Source organism: Gallus gallus, chromosome 8 (genome assembly GCF_016699485.2).
Source record: "Gallus gallus isolate bGalGal1 chromosome 8, bGalGal1.mat.broiler.GRCg7b, whole genome shotgun sequence".
Taxonomy (NCBI): domain Eukaryota; kingdom Metazoa; phylum Chordata; class Aves; order Galliformes; family Phasianidae; genus Gallus; species Gallus gallus.
Genome location: NC_052539.1, coordinates 828,622 through 836,350, shown reverse-complemented (window position 1 = coordinate 836,350; position 7,729 = coordinate 828,622). Strand labels below are relative to the sequence as shown.

The 7,729-nt window shown below is 50.1% G+C and overlaps 1 protein-coding gene across 10 annotated transcripts in view; it reads right to left on the bottom strand.

The window, feature by feature from the left end:
- NTNG1 (netrin G1) overlaps window positions 1-5,015 on the bottom strand; it is a 145,270-nt gene extending 140,255 nt beyond the window's left edge. For 9 of the 10 annotated variants that reach the window (XM_015290342.4, XM_015290344.4, XM_015290345.4 and 6 more), the window contains exon 1: window positions 4,632-5,015. The gene's annotated coding sequence lies outside the window, so the exon portion shown is untranslated. Of the gene's footprint in view, window positions 1-2,156; window positions 4,383-4,631 lie in introns of those variants that run through there. The other variant, XM_046944679.1, reaches the window with a different exon arrangement.
- Window positions 5,016-7,729: the final 2,714 nt, after the last annotated feature.

Sequence of the window (7,729 nt, the reverse complement as noted above, 5' to 3'; positions counted from 1 at the left end):
GGACGTAAATGCAATTTTCCATTATATTCGTCTTATCAAATGTTACTATACAACTCTGATGTATTTTATGAGAATATGAAGAGAATATCTGAGATTTCATGCCATGACGATTCTCAACTAGATCAAATATATTTAAGCCTTAAATCTGATTTTGATACAAAAGAAGAAATATTTAAGACTAAATTAAAATTAGATCTTTTTAAAAATCACATTGTGTTATACCATAGCTTTAATAGCAAGCTTATGTTGCTTTTTGTTTGTTTTCTCCAGTGGCAATATTTATTTATTATATTGGATTTCACTAATTCAAAGAACGTTCCCCATGTCCTTCTAATGACATCCAAGACAACCTCATATTCTTCCCCCTATTCTCTAGTCCTTTCTAGCCTATTTTTCAGGGGAAAAAACTCTAAAAACTCTCATAGTTTAACAAAGTCATTATACAGAAACGAAACAAGTGCTCTGCTGGGAAAAAAAAAAAAAAGGAAAAAAAGAAAGGAAAAAGAAGAAAAAAAGTAGAGCAAAGAGTCCCTTGACCTAACTCAAAACCTACAAGAAATTTGTTTTGTTTTGACAAATCAAAACATAGTCTATATTGGAGAAGGCTTGATCATAGCTAGAATGAACAGTTGGTGAATACCATGTTTCTGTGTAGAAACAAGCAATTTCAAGATTTAATTATCCATAGTCTACAAGCTTGTATATCAAGAAAAAATAGATTTGTTTCCTTTAATATTTTCCTTGCTAGTCCTTCAGTTACCAATAACCTTTTATAACTGCTGAGATGCAGATCTGCAAATAAAGAGGACTGGATAGGACTGAAATAATGGGAAGCAAGCCGCTACCTTAACACGCTGTTCTAAAATACTTCCCATATAACGAATTCTCATTAAAGTAAGCCAGAGTCATAATGATGGTCGTTACACAGAATTATAGACTATAACATCGATTGAATTTAGTGCACTGACAAGAAAAAAGTGCAGAGGAGTGCAAGACATCTGAGTATTAGGCAGAGGTAGAACTGTACGACAGACCTCCCTGACAAGAAGCAGCCAATTATAGCTTAAAATTCTGGCATATAACCAGTTCTGATTAATAGTTTTCCATTACATTACAGACATATTATTAATATATTAAAAATGTCAAGCTTTGGCAAGAACTAATACGACACGGCTCAGTTAGTCTGCAATATCTTCTTTTAATGAGCTTCCATTGATACAGAGAAAGATATTGACCAAAGCACATTAAGGATCATATGCTAAGCGCTATTGGGATTTTTCTAACAGAGCTATACAGTTTGTCCTGCTTATATTTATTCCTGCAGAGTCACTGCAGGAATTTATGCGTTCCACATGTCAGCGAGTTCTAAAAACAACTGTTTTGTAAAAAACAAATCGAATAACAGTTCTGAAGTTTTTAAGTGCACCAGCCATGTAGCACTAAGCCTCTAGCTTGGGTAACAAAGCAAGAGTTTTTACAACCTCTCTCAAGTAATGGATATACATTTGACCTCACAAGGAGCAAACAAACAAATCAGGAATAACCAGTATATGGCAGCTCGACCTTCTGCACCTGCAGTTTCCTGTCTGCCAGCACAGGGCAGGGGCCCTCGGGGCTGACACAGGTATGGGTGGAGGGCAAGGTGGCAGCGTGCCGCAGGACAGCTACCGCATTCCAACCTCAGGGCACACCACTTCTGGAGCTCTGTGGGGCACTGGGAATGTGAACAGCTGAGCATTCAGGGCCTTGAGTTTTTGCACCATAGTCTCTGCAATCCAAAGAAAAAAAAAAACAAAAAACCCAGCTGCCCCAGGCATCTGGGTACCAAACCCCGCTTCCTCTGTCTCTGCCTTCCCCCAGAGCACCACTCTGTAGGCAAAGAGGAGGACATTTAAGTGGCAATGTGTATGGTGCAGATCTGCTGCATCCCGCATTTAAGGAAGGCAAATGGCTGACCTCCATCTAAAATTAGCTCTGAAGGTGCCCATGCACCCTCTTCCCAGGTGGGTGAGGCTGCCACTCAAGCCTCCTGCAGCATTTCAGTTTTGCAGCCTGAGCAGTTGCCCCCTTCTCCACACCTCCGATGAACTGCATCTTTGCAGGATTAGTGCTGGTCAACAACTTGAGCTCTTGTCAGGGGCTGTTAGCAAACGCACCTCTCCTGCCTCCTTCCATCGCAGAAAATCCATTGGTGGCCCCAAATAATCCCTTTCACACAAAGACGCCAGCTGGAAGCTCTGCAGCCCCTCTCCTGCAGCACGTCTCCGCTGAAAAGTTGCCGCTCAGATGTTGCAGGGTGGTTCTTGGTTCTTCAATTCTCATGTATAGTGGTACGTGAAGAATGCAATAAAATAACAGAATGGCTTCTCAAAAAGTCCAAGTATTCAATAAAATGTGCACTGCCACTATGCAAGAGCAAGAGCCTAACTCAGTTATTACAAAGCATGCCAGTGTGAGGAAAGCTGGTTAAAATCCTTCCCGGATGCAGGGGATGCGGGCTGACAATGCGGAGGTCTGAATTATTCTTTTTTTTCCAGAGGAAAAACTTGGCATCCGTACCAGCTTGTATCCCTGCAGGAAGTTTGCTGCGGCTTCAGCAGAGGAAATGTATCTAACCAAGCCCGAGCAAAAAGGTCTTTTGTGCCCACTCTGATTGTTAGTTACTTCGAGCTAGTTCAGGATTTAGGAAATAGTGTTTACTACCTAACAGCACTAATCCTTGTACCCGCAAGTCACAGTGTTTAATAGAAGCAGAGCAGTTTTGCCTTGCTACACCTAGGAAATGTGAGCACCTAGTATCTATAAAGCTCCAGTATTAAGCATAATAAACTCAGCCCCTTTTCTCAATGCAGAACTATTTATCTGTGCAAGGCAAAAGGGAACCTATGTTTAGCAATTCACTGTACCCTTCCCAACACACCCAGATAAAATGAAATATACTCCAAATGATTCCTGCAGTGTCTGTGGACTTGCACAATGCTCCAAACAAAGTTTCTCTCCTATTTTTATCTGGCTTATTCAACTATCTGGCAGAAAAAGATTTCTTTGTCTCAGGAGAAATTTAAAGTACCGATAACTATTGAATGAGGAAAACAAAATACAGAGTTCTTCTACCAAAGAGCTGGGATTTGGCACTGCACTGAAACTGCTTTTGGTTGTCCCACATCATTCTTGGCTGAGTGACACTTCGCTGCACTGCTGCCGTTGCTTGCAGGGTATCAGCAGCACTCCGCATAAGGAGCACAAGCGTTCCCGATTTAAACGTTAAAGCCTTTGTGTGTAGCCGCTTTAAGGTTTTGCTCTAGGATCTTACAACTGTGGCTTATTGCCTTAAATACCTCTGTACTTTGAGTCAGCCTGTTCTGCAAGTTTTTCTTTGCAGAACCACAGCGAGCATTTGGGTGGTTGCGCTTTGGGTTGTTACTTTTTACCCAGCCAGGTACCAAGTGCTCTTCAGCAGCAGAATGTGGGCACAGGGCTGCCAAGTCTGCCAGTGCCGATGGGGACTGATGACTTTCTGCAGCCTGATGGAATCCTAAGCTCTTAATGCCACAGAGGAACAAACCCAGGAGGCTGGCAGTCCCTGACTTTGTTCTGTGCTATACCAGATCTTACGTATGTAGCTAGAAAGTTGGTGTCCTTAGCGGTGTCACAGGGTTGGGAGTGGGTGGCAAAGACCACAGGTCTACTAGAACATGGCTGCTAATTGCTGGGAGCTCCCTGGTGAACATCCTGTGAGGCTCCGAACAGATGCTGGAAATTGACCTTTATTTTTATCCAAATCCAAAAAACATCAAACCCACCAAAAACCGAACTGGGGAAAGTTCTGCTGGGCTTTTTCTCCTTTTGATGTGCTGCCCGGGCCACTGCTTCTCATCCCAAAGTGCATTGTCCTTAGGCGAGGTGCTGATTTATTCTCTCTGTGAAAGCATCCACGCCGGCAGCTTCGCCCCCTGGCTCTGCCAGCAAAAGCGAGGCTGGCTCCTGGCTCATCACATCCACAATATCGAAAAGTTGATTGCAGAGCAATAAAAGTACATTCGGTAGAGGCTAGAGATGTGCACGGACCAACTTGGAGAGTACAAAGTCATCTGCTTTATCAGATTTAGCTCATCTATGCTGCTCACCGTCATTTGGGGTTTCTTTAAGTAATGTTTTGAGAACGGTTAGGAAAATCGCTCGCGATTTCCAGGATGAGTACCTCTCCTTGGCCGGCGGGGTAACTCTCCCTGCCTCCTTCCCTTTGTTAAATTCTACTTTCAGTCTTCCTCGCTCCCCGCGCAAGAAAGACCCCGCGGAGGGGCGGGAGGACCGGCGAGCACTTCCCCTCCCTGTGCGCTCTGCCCGAGCCGCGCCCTACAAAGCCCGGCGCTGCGCGGCGCGGCCCGGCCCGAAGCAGGCACGGAGGAACACCGCGCAGGTACCGCCCGGCCCCGCCCCGCTGGCCGCCTCCGCGCTCCGCGTCGCGCGGGCGGCAGGGGGCGCGCGGCTCGCGCCGATCCTCCCTACGGCCCCGCCGGGGCGAGGGGCCACCCCGCTCCACGGCCCGGCGCCGCTTCCCCGTCCCGAAACGTCCGTCCGTCCCGTCCCACCGCGTCGCTCCCCGCGGAGCTGCGGCGGGCGGTACTCACCGCGCGGGTCGACCTCGCTTCGACGTAGCGCCGCCGCGGCTCCAGGACGCGCTGGGGCTCCCTCGGAGGCGGCATGGGGGGCCGCGGGCGGGCGGGGGCGGCGTCCCTCGAGAAAGTTGCCGGAGATGCTCGGGCGCTGCTCGGAGCGAAGCGGGCGGGAGCCGGCACCGGTCCCCGGCACTTGTCGGCGTTAAAGTTTGGCGGTGCGCGGCGGCGGGCGGCGCGCGTTTGCGGGGCGCACGGGCAGCGGGGCGGGCGGGCTGCAGCCCTGCTCCGGCTGTCGGCGGGGCGGCGGGCGGAGCGCGCAGAGCATCGCCCCGGGAGCCGCCGAGGTGCCGCCCGGCGGGGCTCCCCGCCCGCCACCGCCGCTCAGGGCGGGGGTGTCCCCGCTCCGGGCGCCGGCGGCCGCGGCATGGAGCGCAGGGCGAGCCGCGGGCGGGGCGCGCCTGGCCGGAGCCGGGGCGCGGATCTCCGCCGTGCGCCGCTCCGGTGCGGCCAAACTTCGGGCGGCGGCGGCGTCTCTTCACTTCGGAGCGACCTCCCCGCGACTGCCGGCGAGCGGGGCGGCGGCGCCAGCCTACCCCTCCTCCGGGCCGCCGCCGCGCGGCCCTAGCGCCGCCGCCGCGCCGCCCCCCTCCGCTGCGCTCCCCGCCCCGACGCCCCCGCGGAGCGCCCGCCGCGGCAGGAGAGCCGGCACCGCCTGCCCCGCGGGTGGCCCCGCTGCGCTCGTCCACGCGGCCGCCGGGAGCGGAGCCGCGCTACTGCACTCCCGCAGGGGCAGCCTTATTTCTCTGTCTCTTCGGGTTCGGCCTCATAACGCAGACACGGAGAGCACCGCCGGTGGTACTGTCGTCCGAAAGCGAAGCCGGGCGAGCTGACAGCAAAGCCCCGCCGCAGCGGCGCTGGGCTGCGGGGAAGGGGACACAGCAGCGGCCCAGCGGGGCGCCGGCCCCAAGACAGCGGGTGCCTTCAAGCCGCCGGTCCTTCGGCTGGCCGCAGGCACGACGTGCCGCTGGTACAGGGAGAGCGTTGTTTCTGTTGGTGTTCTGCTGTGACTGTCATCCCCGTACCTCGTCGAGGAAGACGAGAAAGCTCTGCCTTGCCCCGCGTGCGGTGCTCTGTCAACCCGATTTTCTCCTATGTTCTCTCCAGTTCCTTCCTTTAAATGAGCTGTACACAGTTCTCCCCTTCAGACCTTTCCAGGCTATAAAACAGCGTCTAAACGTACATTCAGCTAAGTCTTCTGCAGGAGTTGTGCCTTCTCCTGGCAGCTACTTGCTTGCTGAACCCAACCTGCTCCAGGGGCCAGCTCCGGGTGCTGGCACTGGCTGTGGTATGGAAGCTCAGAGCTGTGCTTTTTGTTTGCGTACTTTGTGCATTAAGAAGCGTTAAATGTGTTTATCTGCGTTACAATGCCATCGTATCCAGGTGACAAAATTCAGAGTTTTGCAGTACCAGGATGTGACCAAATTTAACAGAGCAAAGGATTTCTGTTGGGCTGAGACTTACTCTATTCGGCTGCAGAATTCAATAGGTGGTGATGGCAAAAGCCACTGAGGGAGATGTTTTGCCTCTTTCTCCTAATACAGCTAAGTCCAGAAGGCCTCTTTCAGTTCCTCTCAGGTGCCACTGCTGCACTCTTACCATCTCTTTGTTGGCACTCCTGTGGCTGTGCTGGGACAGGTGCTCTGTGCATGGATGAGTAGCTTGTACAGGAAAGCCAGGAACTGTAGGAGGGGTGTGGAAATTCATCTCCAGAGTTCTTCAACCTCCAGAATAGTTCTGATTTGCAGCCTCATAGTGTTTGGAATTTGTTGCTGCGGGCCAGTATATAAGAAAAGAAGATGAAAGTGAATAATTTTGTCTTCCCAGTTGAACCAGAAGCATGTCAGGCATCAGGACCTCCATAGGCTGTTTTATAAAGGAGAGGGGCAGAGTATGATCACAGAAGAAACAGATCATTTCTCTAATTACAGGACAGATGGGTAACTGTATTGCAAAGCAGAGGAGATGGCACATGCCGAACCAGCATCCTGAAGCAGGAAAGGTTTGGGAGTGCTCTGGGAAGGCTCTTCACTTTTATACCTGAGACAGGAGAGAAAGCTGCCTTCTCGTGTGTGGACAGCACAGCTCTTCACCTTAAAGTAATGCCAGAGGTACTAGTGTGCTCTGTGGAGCTGGAGAGCAGAGTGGAGCAAGCTGTATGCAGCTGCTCTGTGCATTCTGCTGCTCTGCATGCTCCAAAGCTCACTAGCTGCACGGGGAGCTTTCTGTCCACTGCACTGAGCCTTGGGCCAGCCTGCAGGGATTGTTCCTTGGCTGTGGGACTGGCTGGCCACGGAGATTAAAGGCAGGACTAGGACATTTGATATGTCAAACATCATTAAATTCTCCTGCTAATGATATTAGCTTCTTCTATATCAAAGCTGGAGCAGCTGGCTTGAGTGCACTGTCACCAATTCTGGGGTTAGATGTGCTGTACTGGTAAAAATCATGGCCAGAAATTAAATCCAGTCTGAGATTGTGGCCAAATTTCACAGACAAATTTGAAACTCACCAAGAAAATGGGTCTGATTTAAATTCTTTGTCAAAGGCTGTTGCAGATGGAATTTGGCATCTAGAGGAGAATTTCCTGTGTTTTATTGTGCTCGATAGGGTTGTAAGCTGGAGTCAGATGTAGAAGGATGGTGCCTGTATAACCAAACTGAAAGTATTTGCATGAATGCCTGTACTGAATTTCTGTCAGCACCTTTGGTAGCAAATGATAGTTGTTCATTTCTAAATGGACTGTGAGACCCACTGCCATAGCATCTTGGCACTGGATTTTAGCAGGATTCCAAAAGGAGATTTGATATTTAGACAGGAAGTAATGTTATGCAAGGTTTGAATATGTACAAAAATATAAAGCATTGCAAATCCCTCTCCCTGCTTTTCTAGGTTAGAAATTGGCTAAAATTAAGATTTGCTGGTCCTTAAATACTGAAGGATGGAAAGTTACAGCAGTAGGAACACGTTATCTTCAAAGTGCTTCCAGCAATATTTCTTCCATCTTCCCAGTAATAGCTGGTATTGGCCCCTAACGGAATCAGGGAAATGGA